We start from the raw sequence: 14,495 nt of genomic DNA, 5'->3' as shown, positions 1-14,495 counted from the left end.
TCCCTACTGGTTTCCAACTCCACCAGAATGACTAACAGCTTTACTGAAACAAGAAGAGAGTTCCCCACACGGTATTTAAAAAGGGGGTTTTAAACAACTGACCATGCTTTCAGCTGGTACTCCCCTCAAACCCAGTTTTCAGCCTTGGTTCTACTCTTACTTGGTTTCCAGTCTCTCTAGAATGCATTACTCGCTAACCATCTCTAGAGTCTCTAACCAGACGTTTGAGACAGGTTTACCCTGTCAGGGAGAGAGACACTAAAAGAGGCTCCTTAAGCTCTTGAGTTCAAAATGAAAACTAAACTGAAAACACAGTCTCACAGAGGAAGGGACATTCCAGAGAAAAACCTGACCAATCAGCACGATCCATTGATAAGGCCCAGCAATTCAAAATATTCCATTGGCTGACAGCCAAGTCCATCAAGATGTGTCATTACTGATGTCAGACCAAACAGCACATCCTGATAGAGTTTCTCAGTGTTCCCATCATAGGGCTGCATTTTTCATGGCTTCATCAGTTGTGTTTTTAGCAGGCCACATATTAAATAGGGCAGGTGCCCGCCCCATAACTTCACAGCCACCCACGAGCCCACCTCTGTAATAAGGGGTGGGAAGGGGGCTGCTGAAATTGGCAGATGCCCACCATATTTAAATAGACAACCAAGAGTCTGTTAGGCTGTTCCCAAGTTAATTGACTCTGATAATACACTGTCCATACAATAAAAAGGAAATCCAGGAGAGTGGAAGAGAAATAAAAAGTTTCAGATGTTTTTCCTGCAATAAACTAGGCCATGTAAAGTGTTGGGGGTTGAAGAAAAGCACTGGGTAGGCTGATGTGGTAAAACAGGATAAGCCAGTGGGATTTGTTAAAGTGGTAAAAGAAAGACCAATTGAAGTGAAGGAGGTGCAAAAGATTGTACAGCCTGATCAAGAAGTGATGGATAAGAAGGTGCCAGATCTCTTTAAAGAATTTACTTGTGTGAATAAAGTTTACTCCTGTGTACCAGGAGGAGTAGGTAAAGAAGTCAAAATTTTAAGAGATACGGGAGCTAGTCAATCTTTGATAGTAAGAGATGAGGAGTTATGTAGTTTGGGAGGCATATTCCCAGAAAAGGTCATAGTATGTGGAATTCAGGTGAGATAAGTAGTGTTTTGTTAGATAAGGTAAGGTTGGAGAGTCCAGTGAAATTGGTGAAGTGGTAGTAGGAGCAATAGAGAAACTCATAGAATTGACAGTGCAGAAGGAGGCCATTCGGCCCATCGAGTCTGCACCAGCTCTTGGAAAGAACACACTACCCAAGGTCCACACCTCCACCCTATCGCCATAACCCAGTAACCCCACCCAACACTAAGGACAATTTTGGACACTTAATGGCAATTTATCATGGCCAATCCACCTAACCCGCACATCTTTGGACTGTGGGAGGAAACCGGAGCACCCGGAGGAAACCCACGCACCCACGTTGAGGATGTGCAGACTCCGCACAGACAGTGACCCAAGCCAGGATCGAACCTGGGACCCTGGGCTGTGAAGCAATTGTGCTATCCACAATGCTACCGTGCTGCCAAACTATCTTGTCCAGGATAAGTTTATCTTGGGTAATGGTATAGCTGGATCGCAGGTGGGCGTGATGCTTACTGTGATTGATAAGCCAGTGGAAAATCAAACAACTGAACTGTTGAAGGACGAATATTCTGGGATTTTTCCTGATTGTGTAGTAACAAGGTCGCAAAGTCACAGGTTAAGAAAAGAGGAGAAATCAGAGAGTGAAGATAAAGTTGAAGTTCAATTATCAGAAACAATTTTTGATCAGATGGTTGAAAAAGAACAAGAACAGGTGGAGGATGAGGCGGATATTTTTAGCTCAGGAAAGTTGGCAGAGTTACAACAGAAAGATATAGAAATAAAACGAATGTATCAGAAAGCATACACGGAAGAGGAATCTGAATGGATACCAGAATGTTATTACTTTAAAAATGACGTCTTAATGAGGAAAATGGAGACCTTTACATATGCAGGTGGATGAAAAGTGGGAAGAAGTTCATCAAGTGGTAGTGCCAGTAGGGTATAGAAAGGAGGTGTTGTGAGGTACCAGTAGGAGGTCATTTGGGAGTAAGGAATACTCAATCTAAAATACAAAAACATTTTTATTGGCATGGACTACATAAAGATGTAGTTAAATTCTGTTCATCATGTCACACATGCCGAGAGAAACCTCCAGTGGTCATAAAACCAGCACCCTTAATACCCATTCCAGCATTTGAGGAAGCTTTTATAAGGGTCTTAATTGATTGCGTAGGACCACTTCCTAAAATTAAAAATGGGAATCAATATCCCTTTAAATAATGCTTCTGCAGGGCCCATCCTCCAGTTTTGCTTCTTTCTTAATTGCTAAACAACATAAGCGTTGTCAATACCTGCATTATTTAAATTTGGGAGCCCGGGGTCACAAATGCTGGTTGAGTTGTGTGGCACCAGGGTAGTGTCAAATCAGCATGTTTCACCACGGACAGGGGTTGCCTCTCATGCCCAATGTGTCATTTTAAGCGTCATTTTTCTTGAGACAAGCAGCGCACTATCATTTGAGGTAAATTGTCACTGCATATCCTACACAATGCAATTGGGTACAAAATATGTTTGTTCATTGGACATCTGTGCAATGGGAATGAATAGGAAGCAATTACCCATTTCAATTTTATGACTGTTTAAGCATTTTTCCAGAGCCTGCTCCATATACATCCAGCAGATGCCAAGGCCGTGAATCATCAGGGAGCCAAAGTGGGTGCAATCTCCTGAAAATTAGGAGATATTGGGGTCACTGTCCATAATTTTGTTTATTCATCTTATACATAGCATACAAGAATATATTTTAACTAAATGAATTGTAAAGTGCAGGGACACAAGGGAAAATAGACTGTTGTTACTCTTGAGTTCTCCTTCCAACCTAAGCACCTTTGCCTGACAATTATTTGCTGGTCCTAAGTGAAATGCATTTAAAGAGCCTCAGTTCAATTCCCAGTGGGTGCGAGAGCACAGCAACACACTGGCCCTGAATTCCACACTAATTGGCAATTACTCGTAAATCCTGAGATAAGGTTAGGGAGTACAGGAAACTGGAAGATCATAGTGAAAGAGCAAAAATAATACTGCTTTGCCGGAGCTGATGTAGGAGGTACTCAACAGTGTATCTAACCTGTGTATTCCAAGCTTGTCTCATGGTACCATTGGTTCAAAAACAAGACTTCTTCCATTCCCCAGTGTGCTTTCTGTGACAGTGATAAAGATACACATACTTACCTACAACGCAATAGCGTTTCAAACAGGGATCTTTTCCCTCCACAGGTTCTGCTCAATATAAAAAAGAATGATTGAATTAAATGAGTTTTTAGCAATTGCTCTTCGGATAAGATACAATACTTACAAAGAAATCTCATTCAGTTCAACATCTAATTGTGTTACTTTTTGAATCCTTTTTATTGAACAGTAAGTACAAATGACACAACTGGGGAAGTAACTAAGCCTGATAGCTGAAGGGGACTGCATTTAAATTGGTCGAGGTAGTGAAGGTGTGTGGAAGTGACTGCTGCTTTTTTCCACAGCATCTCCTGCTGGTTCTCCATATGATGTCATTGGCACTCATTGTTCAAACAAAAAAAAAATCTGAAGCCCTGCAGAATGAGACAAAGACATGAAAATTAATTAGAATTTTTAACAGCTGTTGAAATATTTAAAAAAGGAACCTGACAGTGAGGCTCACTGTTTGAATGCAATAAGCAACGGGTTCAATTTTATTTTATTTCGAAGGCTGCCTGGGACAGGATTTTGTTTAATAAAATTGAAAAAGTCATCTCTCTTCGCTGAAGCATTTCATCATGAAAATGCAACATGAATACGGAGCAGTTTAATTATGGACCAATATGGGCACCGTTTCATTCTTTTTACAATTGCTTGTTGAGGAGATCTCTGCACCAGAGGAGAATGCTCCAACCAGTTTGTCAGATATTGCAAGACATGTTCAGATTTATTGCTGTTGTTGCACTGTCTGCTTAGATGAATGGCTCTGGGGTTATAATTGAAATGGCAAATATGTTGGTGCTCGCACATAGCTGAGAAAAGCCTTTATTGGGCCTCCTTAGTCATCATCCTCCCTGGCTTCCACAGACACATCATTCCTGTTGAGAAGACTCCTCCAAGCATGTTGGACGAATAAGCTAATTTGTTGAGGCCAAAGAATTTTTACAAATTTAACTGGGTTTGTTTGGCATCAGGAGTAAATGGAGCAATGAACTTTGGTTTGAGCGACATCATTTTGATGATGAGAGATTGAAATTATTAGTGGTACAACAGTCCTGAGATGCTCTCCTAATTAGCAATACACTGCAAAGTATGAAATGTAGCCCCGGAATTTGCTGAATCATAGAATCCCTATAGTGCAGAAGGAGGTCATTTGGCCTATCAGGTCTGCACCGACCTTCTGAACGACCACCCTACCCTAAGCCCAATGCCCCGCCCTATCCCCAGAACTTCACCTAACCTTTGGACGCCAAGGGGCAATTTAGCATGACCAATCCATCTAATCTGCACATCTTTGGACTGTGGCAGGAAACTAGAGTATCCGAAGGAAACCCACGCAGTCAAGGGGGGAATGCACAAACTCCACATATACGGTCACCCAAGGCCGGAATTGAAGCCGGGTCCCTGGTGCTGTGAGACAGCAGTGCTAACCGCTGTGCTCTCCTGCCGCCAATTAGAATGAGGTGTGCCTTTCTTATCATGTAAATCAACTCACAACATGAGGCAAGGAGAGATACCCACTGCATTAGTTACTGCCTGGTTACCTTCACCGAACCAGTATCCCGCACTGAAACCCCCCATGAGTTTCATCAAGTTGCTGCATTGGTGCACAAATCACTTATTAAACAAGCCACAGAAAGTTAAGTTTAGTTATGAACATCACATGCATCATTTTAGCATTGTGATCAGAAATATATGAACTAGGAGTGGGAGCAGGTCATTTGGCCCTTCGGACATCTTCTGCCATTCGATGCAATAATGTTTGATCTTCTACCTCAATTCTACTTTCTCACATTATCCCAGTAGCCCTTAATTTGTTTAGCACTCAAAAAGCTAGCAACCTCTATCTTGAATGCACTCAAAGATGGAACATCCTCGACTCTCTGAGGTAGAGAATTCCAGAGACTCACAACCTTTCAGTGAAGAAATTTCACCTCATCTCAGTCCTAAATGATCATATCCTGTTATCAGATGATGACCACATGTGCTACATTCCTCAGCATGGGAAGGCATTTTCCCAAACCCCTTAAAAATGTTATATTAGATCACATCTTGTTCTTCTAAATTCTAGGGTATGAAACTCCAGGTCACTGAATTTCTCCTCAAAAGATAACCCCTTCTCTCCAGTGATTGGTAATGGCTTTCGATAAACCTATCTGGCCCAGAAGATGAGCAAGTTAAAATATGGAGTCTCATTTCATTGTTTGAGGTTTGTTATTGTTACTACCTCAAAATCTGGACCCATGAAAATAGAACTGCAAATGTTGAAAACAGGACATGCAAATTCGCAGCACAGGGGTCAATATTTTGAGCGGAAACTTTCACCAAAACTGATATGGCCAGATTAAAAACAAAATCTTCATCCAGGATTGATAAACACAAAGAGAGGTGAGGAGAGGGGGAAAATTTGAGGTTAACGTCAGAGAATACAGTGAGGTTGGTGGCCAGACTTTTGCTGCAAAGATGGGAAACAGGAACTGGGTCTGATCGTGTGACCGAAGACTGGCTCCAGTGGAAAACTGACTGAAGTTCAGATTTTTGAAGGAACAACCCCATTGTTGACCTGCTGATGCTACAGATATTACAGATTTCCTATCCAATTAGATCACCTGGGGACAGGAATGGAGCCAGGTTTCTGGCAGCCAGGGCAGCCATCGCTGAACCTGCTGTATGTCCTGAGGGAGAGAGTTTGTGCTCATGTGTGCCACTGTACCACAGGGAAGTGAGATATCACAGGGGGCCTGGAGGTCTGGCACTTCTGACTGGAGTGCGATCTCAATGGAGTATGAGAGTTTGGCGAGCTGAGGGAGTTCGGTGAGAGGGGAGAGTGTTAGTCCTTTACTTCTTCACCTTGTAAGAATTGGTTCTTGCTCTATTACAGGGAACGAAGTGAGCTGTTTGGTGAGTATCTGGTAAGTGGTCAAGATCTATTCTACGCCTAAAATTTAAAATAATTTGTAGTAAATTGATAACTACATAAAATAAAATAATTAAGTAATGAAGTAATTAATTAAAGCAATAGGTATGACAGGACAGCTTATGTATCAGTGTTGCAGCATATGGGCGCTCCTGAATATCAGTGTGATCCAGGGCAAACACATCTAACATAAGTCTCTGAGGCTTGAGGAGCTTTGGCTCAAAGTGACTGAGGTGCGGACACTGTGGTACAATAGGTAGGGTGAGAATTACTTTCACTAGAAATTATGTAGCCAGGCTAAAAAAATCATCCAGGAGACGGTCATAACCGTTAGAATAGGGTCTTCTGATTTGGAAGGTGGTCAGGGACAGGAGGGTGCGACTGCATCTGAGGCAAATAGGGGGACCCAGAGGCCAGAGTGTCAGCCTCGACAATTGTCAAACAGGTAGGAGGTTCTTTCAGCTTGTTTGGATGAGAGTGGGGGCTCCAGGGTGGATGAGCTGACTGACCATGGAACTGCAGTACAGGAAGCCATTCAAGTGGGGGGTGAGCATATAAGAATGCAGTGGTAGTAGATGAGAGTATAATGAGGGGGATTGACCCTGTTTACTGTAGCAAGAAGCGTGCGTCCAGACGTCAGTGGCGTTTGCCTGGTGCCAGGTTCAGGGCATCTGCTCAGGGCTGGAGAGGAACATGCAGTGGGAGGGTGTGGATCCAGTGGTCATGGTGAAAGTACGTACCGACAACATACAAGTTCTGCACAGTCAGTATGAGGAGCTGGGTCAAAATCCTGGAATTGCCTTTCTAACACTATCAAGGGTGTACCTACACCTCAAGAACTGCAGTGGTTCAAGAAGGTAACTCTCCACCACCTTCTCAAGGGCAACTAGATATGGGCAATAAATGTTGGCCTAGACAGTGACGCCCACATTCTGTAAATGAATTTTTTAAAATGCTAATTGTGTAGAGGGTAACATATTGGCATGGATAGAAGAATGGCTAACTAACAGGAAACAGAGTTGGCATAAATAGGCCTTACGTTGGTAGAAAAAAGTGGTGTGTCACAGGCCTCAACTCTGCAATTTATTTAAATGACATGGATAAAGGGACTGAAGGTATGGTTGCTAACTTTGCTGACAACACAAATATAGGTAAGAAAGTAAATTATGATTCGGAGGCTACAGAGCGACATAGATAGGTTAAGTGAATATAAAGTGGAGTATAATGTGGGAAACTGTGAAATGGTCCATTTTGGCAGGAAGAATAAAAAATAAACTTTTCATCTAAACGGTGTGAGATTGCAGAGCTCTGAGATTCAGAGAGATCTGGTTGTCCTCATGCATGAATCGCAAAAGGCCAAAAGACCAATATCTGGAGTATTATGTACAGTATTGTCTCCTTATTTAAGGAAAGGTGTAAATGCTTCCGAAGCAGTTCAGAGAAAGTTTACCTGACTACTACCTGGAATAGCTGTGTTGGCTTATGAGGAAAGGTTGGAGAAAATAGATTTGTATCCACTGGAGTTTAGAAGAATAAGGGATGACATGATTGAAACCTGAGGGGTATTGACAGAGTGGAAGTGGAGAGAAAAATAAGGCATCGCTCATTTAAGAGAGAGATGAGGAGAAATGTTTTCTCTCAGAGAGTCGTGAATCTCTGGAAACTTTTTCCTCAAAAGGCAGTGCAAAAGCAGAGACTTTGAATATTTTTAAGGATGAGTTAGATAGGTTCTTGATTAACAAGGGGTGAGAGATTTGCGCGGGTAGGAAGGAATGTGGGGTTGAGGTTATAAGTAGATCAGCCATGATCTTATTCAATGGCAGAGCAGGCTGTAATGGTCAAGTTGCCTCCTCCTGTTCCTAATCCATGTGTTTGCACATATGAAGGAGAGGCTGAGGTGTCTTCCCAGAGGATGCCAGGAGCAGGCGACCTCGTCAATTAGCCGGGGCATCTCTCTGTTCAACATCATCTACCTCTGCTTCCAATTCTTCTTAACTCCTGCTTCTGCTGTTCACCCAACGAGCTGGCCCTTTCGAGGGCCTCACCATCCTCAAGGTACACATCTCTCTGAAGGCATGTAACGGAGAGTACAGCACACCACCACAAAGAATGGGATCCTTACAGGGCGGTCTACAAGGGACTGTCTGACAGGTCCAGGCACCAGGACCAGTGCTCTCAAAGCCTGCGATGCCCCATCAGTTGTGAATCTGGTGTGCTGCCCAGCCTCGATGAAGGGGGCATCTGTCACCTGGATAATACACTGGTGTGCAGCCGCCTGTGAGATGTTGAAGCGGTCCGCACTGATGAGGGCACAGATGTCTGGCAATTATTGTAAGGGGAATGGAATATAAAAATAGGAATGCTTTCCTGCAGCTGTACAGGTCCTTAGTGAGATTACATCTGGAATACTGTGTAAAATTTAAGTCTCCTTATTTGAATAAGGATGTAATTGCTTTCGAGGAAGTTCAGAGAAGGTTCACAGAGACGGGTTTGTCTTTTGAGGAAAGATTGAAAAGGTAGGACTGTCTTCTTCTTAGACAGTCCCTGGGAGTCGAGGATGATTTGCTTCCACACTAAACGTCAATTCTCAGGTGACTTCGGAGTCCGATGCGTGGCCTACAGATGGGATAGATGGGGGTAGGAGCAACGGGTGGGTGGGGTGGCCAGATTGTCATGTGCTCCTTTCTCTGTCTATGCTTGGTATCAGCTTGCTCTCAGTGATGAAACTCAAGGGGCGGGGTTGCTGCGCGCCCCCGCTGGCAGCAGGATTCTCCGTCCTGCCACCCGGCCAATGGGGTTTCCAATTGTGGGAAGCTCCATGCCATTGGGAAATCCCAGGGCATGGGCACAACAGAGAATCCCGCCAGTGGAGAATCCAGCCCAAGGTCTTCAGCTCCATCCCAGATGATTTTCCTCCACTTTGGGTGGTCTTGGGCCAGGGATTCCCAAATGTCCAGGGGAGATGTTGCACTTTTTCAGGGAAGCTTTGAGAATGTCCTGAAAGCATTTCCTCTGCCCTCCTGGGGCACTCTTGCCATGTTAAAGTTTTGGGTAGAGAGCTTATTTCGGGAGTCTCCTGTGAAGCATACGGACGATATGGCTCGCCAGGGGAGCTGATTGAGCATGGTCAATGCTTCAATGCTGGGGATGTTGGCCTGAGCACGAACACTGATACTGGTGTGCCTATTCTGCCAATGGATTTGCGTTTGAACAACAGTATGCAGAAAATACTTGCATGAGCGCACACTCGAAGGCCGAGCTCCAAGCTATCATCAACACCTTCACCAAGGCAAACGGAGAGCATGAGCCTTACACTAGGCAAAGGACTCTACCAACCTATCCTGCCTCACAGCACAACATATTGGTTAGCAAAATCCATGACGAAGCCTTGGACAATGTGGACTACATTCCATACTTGGAAGCCTAGTTTCAACAAGGCAGACATCGATAACAAGGTTCAACACTGCCTTCAGTGCACCAACACAGCCTTCGGTTGCCTGAGTATTTGAAGACTAGGACCTTAGACAAGGCACCAAGTTCAAGGTCCACAGAGCAGTATTGATACCCGCCTTCCGACAGGCTCACAGACCTGGAGTATGTACAGCAGGCACCTCAAAACCCAAGAGAAGTACCACCAGCACTGCCTATGCAAGATCCCTTGGAGATTAGAAGTATGAGAGGTGATCTTAGTCAAACTTGATGGGAACTTGATGGTGTGGATACTGAGAGGATGTTCCCTCTTGTAGGGGAGGCTAGAGAAGTCTCCCTTTTTAAGACAGAGATGAGGAGAATGTTTTCTCTCAGAGGGCCATTAGTCTGTGGAATTCTTTCCCCCAGAAATCAGTGGAGGTTAGATCATTGGATTTATTTAAGGCTGAGTTAGATAGATTTTTGATAGACAAGGGAGTCAAGAGGAGCAGGCAGGGAGATGAACTCAAGATCGCAGTCAGATCAGCCATGGTCTTATCGAATGGTGGAGAAGGCACAAACCGCTGAATAGGCTATTCCTGTTCCAAAGTGTTACGTTCCTTTGTTCCTCTCTGTTGCAGTATCCTTTAGCACAAGTGCGTTCACCTCTACCTGCAGACATTCTGTTCACTTAGCAGTTCCTTCTCCTTAGTGTCACTTGTCCCTCTCCTCTGGCCTCCTTATTTTTGGCACTTTACCTTGCCTATGCTGGCTGCTGCTCTTCTTCCCCAATGATCTCATTTTCTGAGGGCGTAGCACCCATTTCCAGCTGCGGCCTCCCAGGAGCTCAGATGTTGTTCAAACAGCCTTGTCTACAGTGTTCAATTGTTATGTGTTTGATTATGTTAGTCTGTTTACAATTGATGTTCATCGTGCTTGATTAGTTAAGCCTGCGTGTCGACTGAGAGAAAAAGTAAACACATCTATGGAACGGCTGGAAGCTCTGGCTGAAGCTTGGAGTAGACATTTTAAAGCACTGTGAATAAAATTCCTACATACATTTCAGCTGATGTATTGCTCTGAGACGTCAAAAATAAAACAGCTCCCACTGCTCGGAAACCAAGAGGGTGAAAATCCCCTGAACTAAAGTTCTCAATGCTGACTCCTCCGCTGATCTGTAATGTGTTGCTGCCACTTGAACTCAAAGAGGTAAACCCTTTTGTCTATGAAAGACATGAACACTTACCTTTTGAAACTTTTCTCTTCTTCAAGACAGCTGCTGAATGTCAATCACACCCCAAAGAAGATTTGGGCAAAGTCTCAACTCCATCAATGGACCTGCTTAAAAATCCAGGCACGTTCAGTGACCCACGCTTCCCCAGATTATTATAAGTCTTCATGTCAACAGCCCTGTCAACACATTCCTTTCAGCTGTCCTCCACAACATCCACACAACTGCCCTGAAATCTGTTGCCTTTCCTCGACACTTTCAGGCCATTTATTGATGATGGTGTAGAATGTTGGTAGATAAACAATAACGAAATACAATTTTTCATTATTTTATTTCTTGTCTTTTTCTTCTCTTTCGGGGGAAATCCACACGGAATATCTTATTGCAGGGATGTATCTAATGAGTTGAAAGTTGACAGTGTTTTGGAATCCTGGGTAATGAGCTGAGTTTTCCTTTCCTGCAGAGGAATGAATAATGTATCATGAGCTGGTAGTTTTTGATGAAGGTTGTTACCATTCTGTGTCTGTTATTTAGAAAAGTCTGGATCCCATTTTTCCTCTGCGAAGCAAGTTCCCAGCTTTTAGTTAACCTTATCATAGATCATAGAATTTACAGTGCAGAAGGAGGCCATTTGGCCCATCGACGCTGCAATGGCCCTTACAAAGAGCACCCCACTGAAGCCCGCATATCTACCCCATCCCCGTAACCACCACTTAACATGTTTTGGGCACTAAGAGCAATTTAGCATTGCCAATCCACCTAACCCGCACATCTTTGGACTGTGTGAGGAAACCAGAGCACCCGGAGGAAACCCACGCATACACGGGAAGAAAGTGCAGACTCCGCACAGACAGTGATCCAGCCGGCAATCGAACCTGGGACCCTGGAGCTGTGAAGCAACTGTGCTAACCACTATGCTACCGAGCTGTCCACTTGTCTTTGTTTTATCCACAAACAGATATGCTGGGGTCTTTGTGATAGGTGTATTGGAATAAGTGCTGGGTGCTGGTTTGCATTCGAGCAAAGTTTCTCGTGAAGCATTTGGCAATTTTTTTTTTGTTGTGACATTGGCTCTTCCTTTCTCATTATGTCTGTGGTTATTGATTCATTTGTTGCCAATGATTAGTTGATTGGGTTTCCAAGAAACATATCAAATGATCACACAGTTGGTGCATTTTCCTGATCCTTGATTCTGAGGAGCGAAGAACCATGAAGTACTGAGTGTATAAACTTGGCCACAGCTGAGGTGACAAGTGAGCCAATCACTCAACTAATAATAAGGAAAGTAATAAATTATGCAGATGTCGCATGCCAGCTCTGCAATGTCAGTAAATACGGGGGCTGGTTTAGCACACTGGGCTAAATAGCTGGCTTTTAAAGCAGACCAAGGCAGGCCAGCAGCACGGTTCAATTCCTGTACCAGCCTCCTCGAACAGGCGCCGGAATGTGGCGACTAGGGGCTTTTCACAGTAACTTCATTGAAGCCTACTTGTGACAATAAGCGATTTTCATTTTTCATTTCAAATACACAGGGAGGTTTCCTTGCCAGGTTGGCTTTCTCAAGTTAGATTTGAGTATGTGTAAGTATGTAAGTGTATGTTAAACAAATGTTTCTTGAGTTGGTTTGCGAAGTCAGGTAATAACCCATTCTCATCGCAACTAAATTAGAGCACAGGACTATAAACGCATGTGACTTGCTGTAAAGAAGAGTCTTACGGACTTGAAACGTTAACTCCGTTTCTCCCCAGATGCTGCCAGACCTGCCGAGCCTTTCCAGCATTTTCTGGGTTTATTTTTCAGATTTCCAGCATCTGCAGTTTTTTGCTTTCAGACTGATGTGACCGTTATTCATCCACCAATGTCATCACAGTAATTTATAGCTCTTGTCTTTGAAATCTTGCTTAACTATGGTCCCAGGTTTTGAAAGCAAGTTAACTGGATCACTTTTTATTGATGAAACACCAATGTGGAACTGTACAAAAGTCAATATCCTGCGTGGAATTTTATCAAGCAATAAGAAAGCATGCACTGAGCTAAACTGTGTGCAGGTTGCAAACAGTGCAGAGATAGTCGAAAGTATAGAGCTGTTTTCTTGATGCTGTGGTGGCTCGGAGGATACACTGGAGGCTCCCAGTAATAAACAAAGGGGGTTATTGATGAAAGGCAAAGGCAGTTAGATAACAGACACAGAATGTCTTTAGCTTTGCTTCAACCTTCTGCTGAAAAGCTGCCAACAGCAGGGCCCAACACAGCATCCTTGCTGAGGCTTGTGGTGAAACCACTGTGTTGTATTGTGCTGCCACAGTATTACCTGTTGTACTGTATTGCCACTATGTTACATGTTGTACGGTTTTGGCTCTGCCCGTGGCTCCTCCCCCAGGGCCTGGGTATATAGGCTGCCGACCTTTCACACTGCCTCATTCTGGGGCACACTGCCAGCTCTGTTGTAAGTCAATTAAAGCCAAAGTTAATTCACTCTGCGTTCTTCGGCTTGATTGATAGCATATCAAGGCTATGGGCGTATCTTCCCTTAAGAGGCCCAGCAATGGCTTGTAGTCAGTCACTATGAGTGGGATTCTCCGGCCGTGCCTGCCAGACGATGGGAAATTCCTGCCTGTGGCGATCTTGCGGCGGGCGAAGAATTTGGTCCTGTGTCGAACCACTGACCGTGCACATACTGGTGAAATTTCTTCACTCAAAATATAAACGGCAAGCCCTCCTTCTTCATCTGAGCATAGTTTTATTCTGCTTCAGATTTGATCCTTGAGCCAAAGTTGACAGGGCGTTCCATACCCTCTCCCATTTTGTGGGATAAAACAGTCCCTATACCAGAAGGAGACGCGTCAAATGGCAGCATTATTGGTTTTCCAAAATGCACCTAGAGGCTTGAAGACTGCAATGCTTGCTTCATAACTTGGACGTTTTTTTTAATTGAAGCTCCTTCCATTGTCCCTGCAGATTCTTCCTTGATAGCTGATGTAATGTGCCAATGTTGTGGCTAAATCCTAAATATACCTTCCATAGTTATTGGCCAGACCAGAAAATGAGTTAAGCTCACTGAGCTTTTTGGGTGGAGGGACATCTCGTAAGGCTTCAACATTTCTTCCAAAGAGTGCAACCCTGTTGCATCAACATGAAATCCTACGTACGTCACTTCATACGCTTGAAAGGTACATTTTTCGCGTTATAGGCAGACCCCAGCATTACAACACTGCCTTTTACTTCCTCTAGGTTGGCCACATGTTCTCCTGATGTAGTGCCATGACTATCACGTCATCAAGGTAAACCATTAGCTTGGGAATCCTTGGAGGAGATTTTCCATCATGTGCTAGAACATAGTGCAGGTCTTTTTTTATTCATTCAGGGAATGTGAGCATTGCTTTCTGGAGTCACCTGTAGGCCAGACTAAACCAGGGTGGCAGGCATTAGTGAAGCAGGTTTTTACTCCAATCGACAATTATTTCATGGTCGTCTATATACTTTTAATTGCAGAGTTTTTTTTCATTGAAATCAAATTTCATGGTTTGGCTTCGTGGGATTCGAACCAAGGTTTCCTGAACATTACCAAGGATCTCTGGATTATTAGTCCAGTGACAATTACCATTGCGCGTCTGCCTCCCCATGAAGCGATGCTAGAAGAGGCC

At 43.9% G+C, this 14,495-nt stretch overlaps 1 protein-coding gene across 2 annotated transcripts in view; it reads left to right on the top strand.

The window, feature by feature from the left end:
- Positions 1 to 14,495, top strand: part of LOC140427083 (teneurin-2-like) — a 3,867,843-nt gene that overhangs the window by 1,035,565 nt on the left and 2,817,783 nt on the right. The gene's annotated exons all lie outside the window — the stretch shown is intronic.

This window comes from Scyliorhinus torazame, chromosome 7 (genome assembly GCF_047496885.1).
Source record: "Scyliorhinus torazame isolate Kashiwa2021f chromosome 7, sScyTor2.1, whole genome shotgun sequence".
NCBI classification, from domain to species: Eukaryota; Metazoa; Chordata; class Chondrichthyes; order Carcharhiniformes; family Scyliorhinidae; genus Scyliorhinus; species Scyliorhinus torazame.
This window is presented reverse-complemented; position numbering and strand designations above follow the sequence as displayed.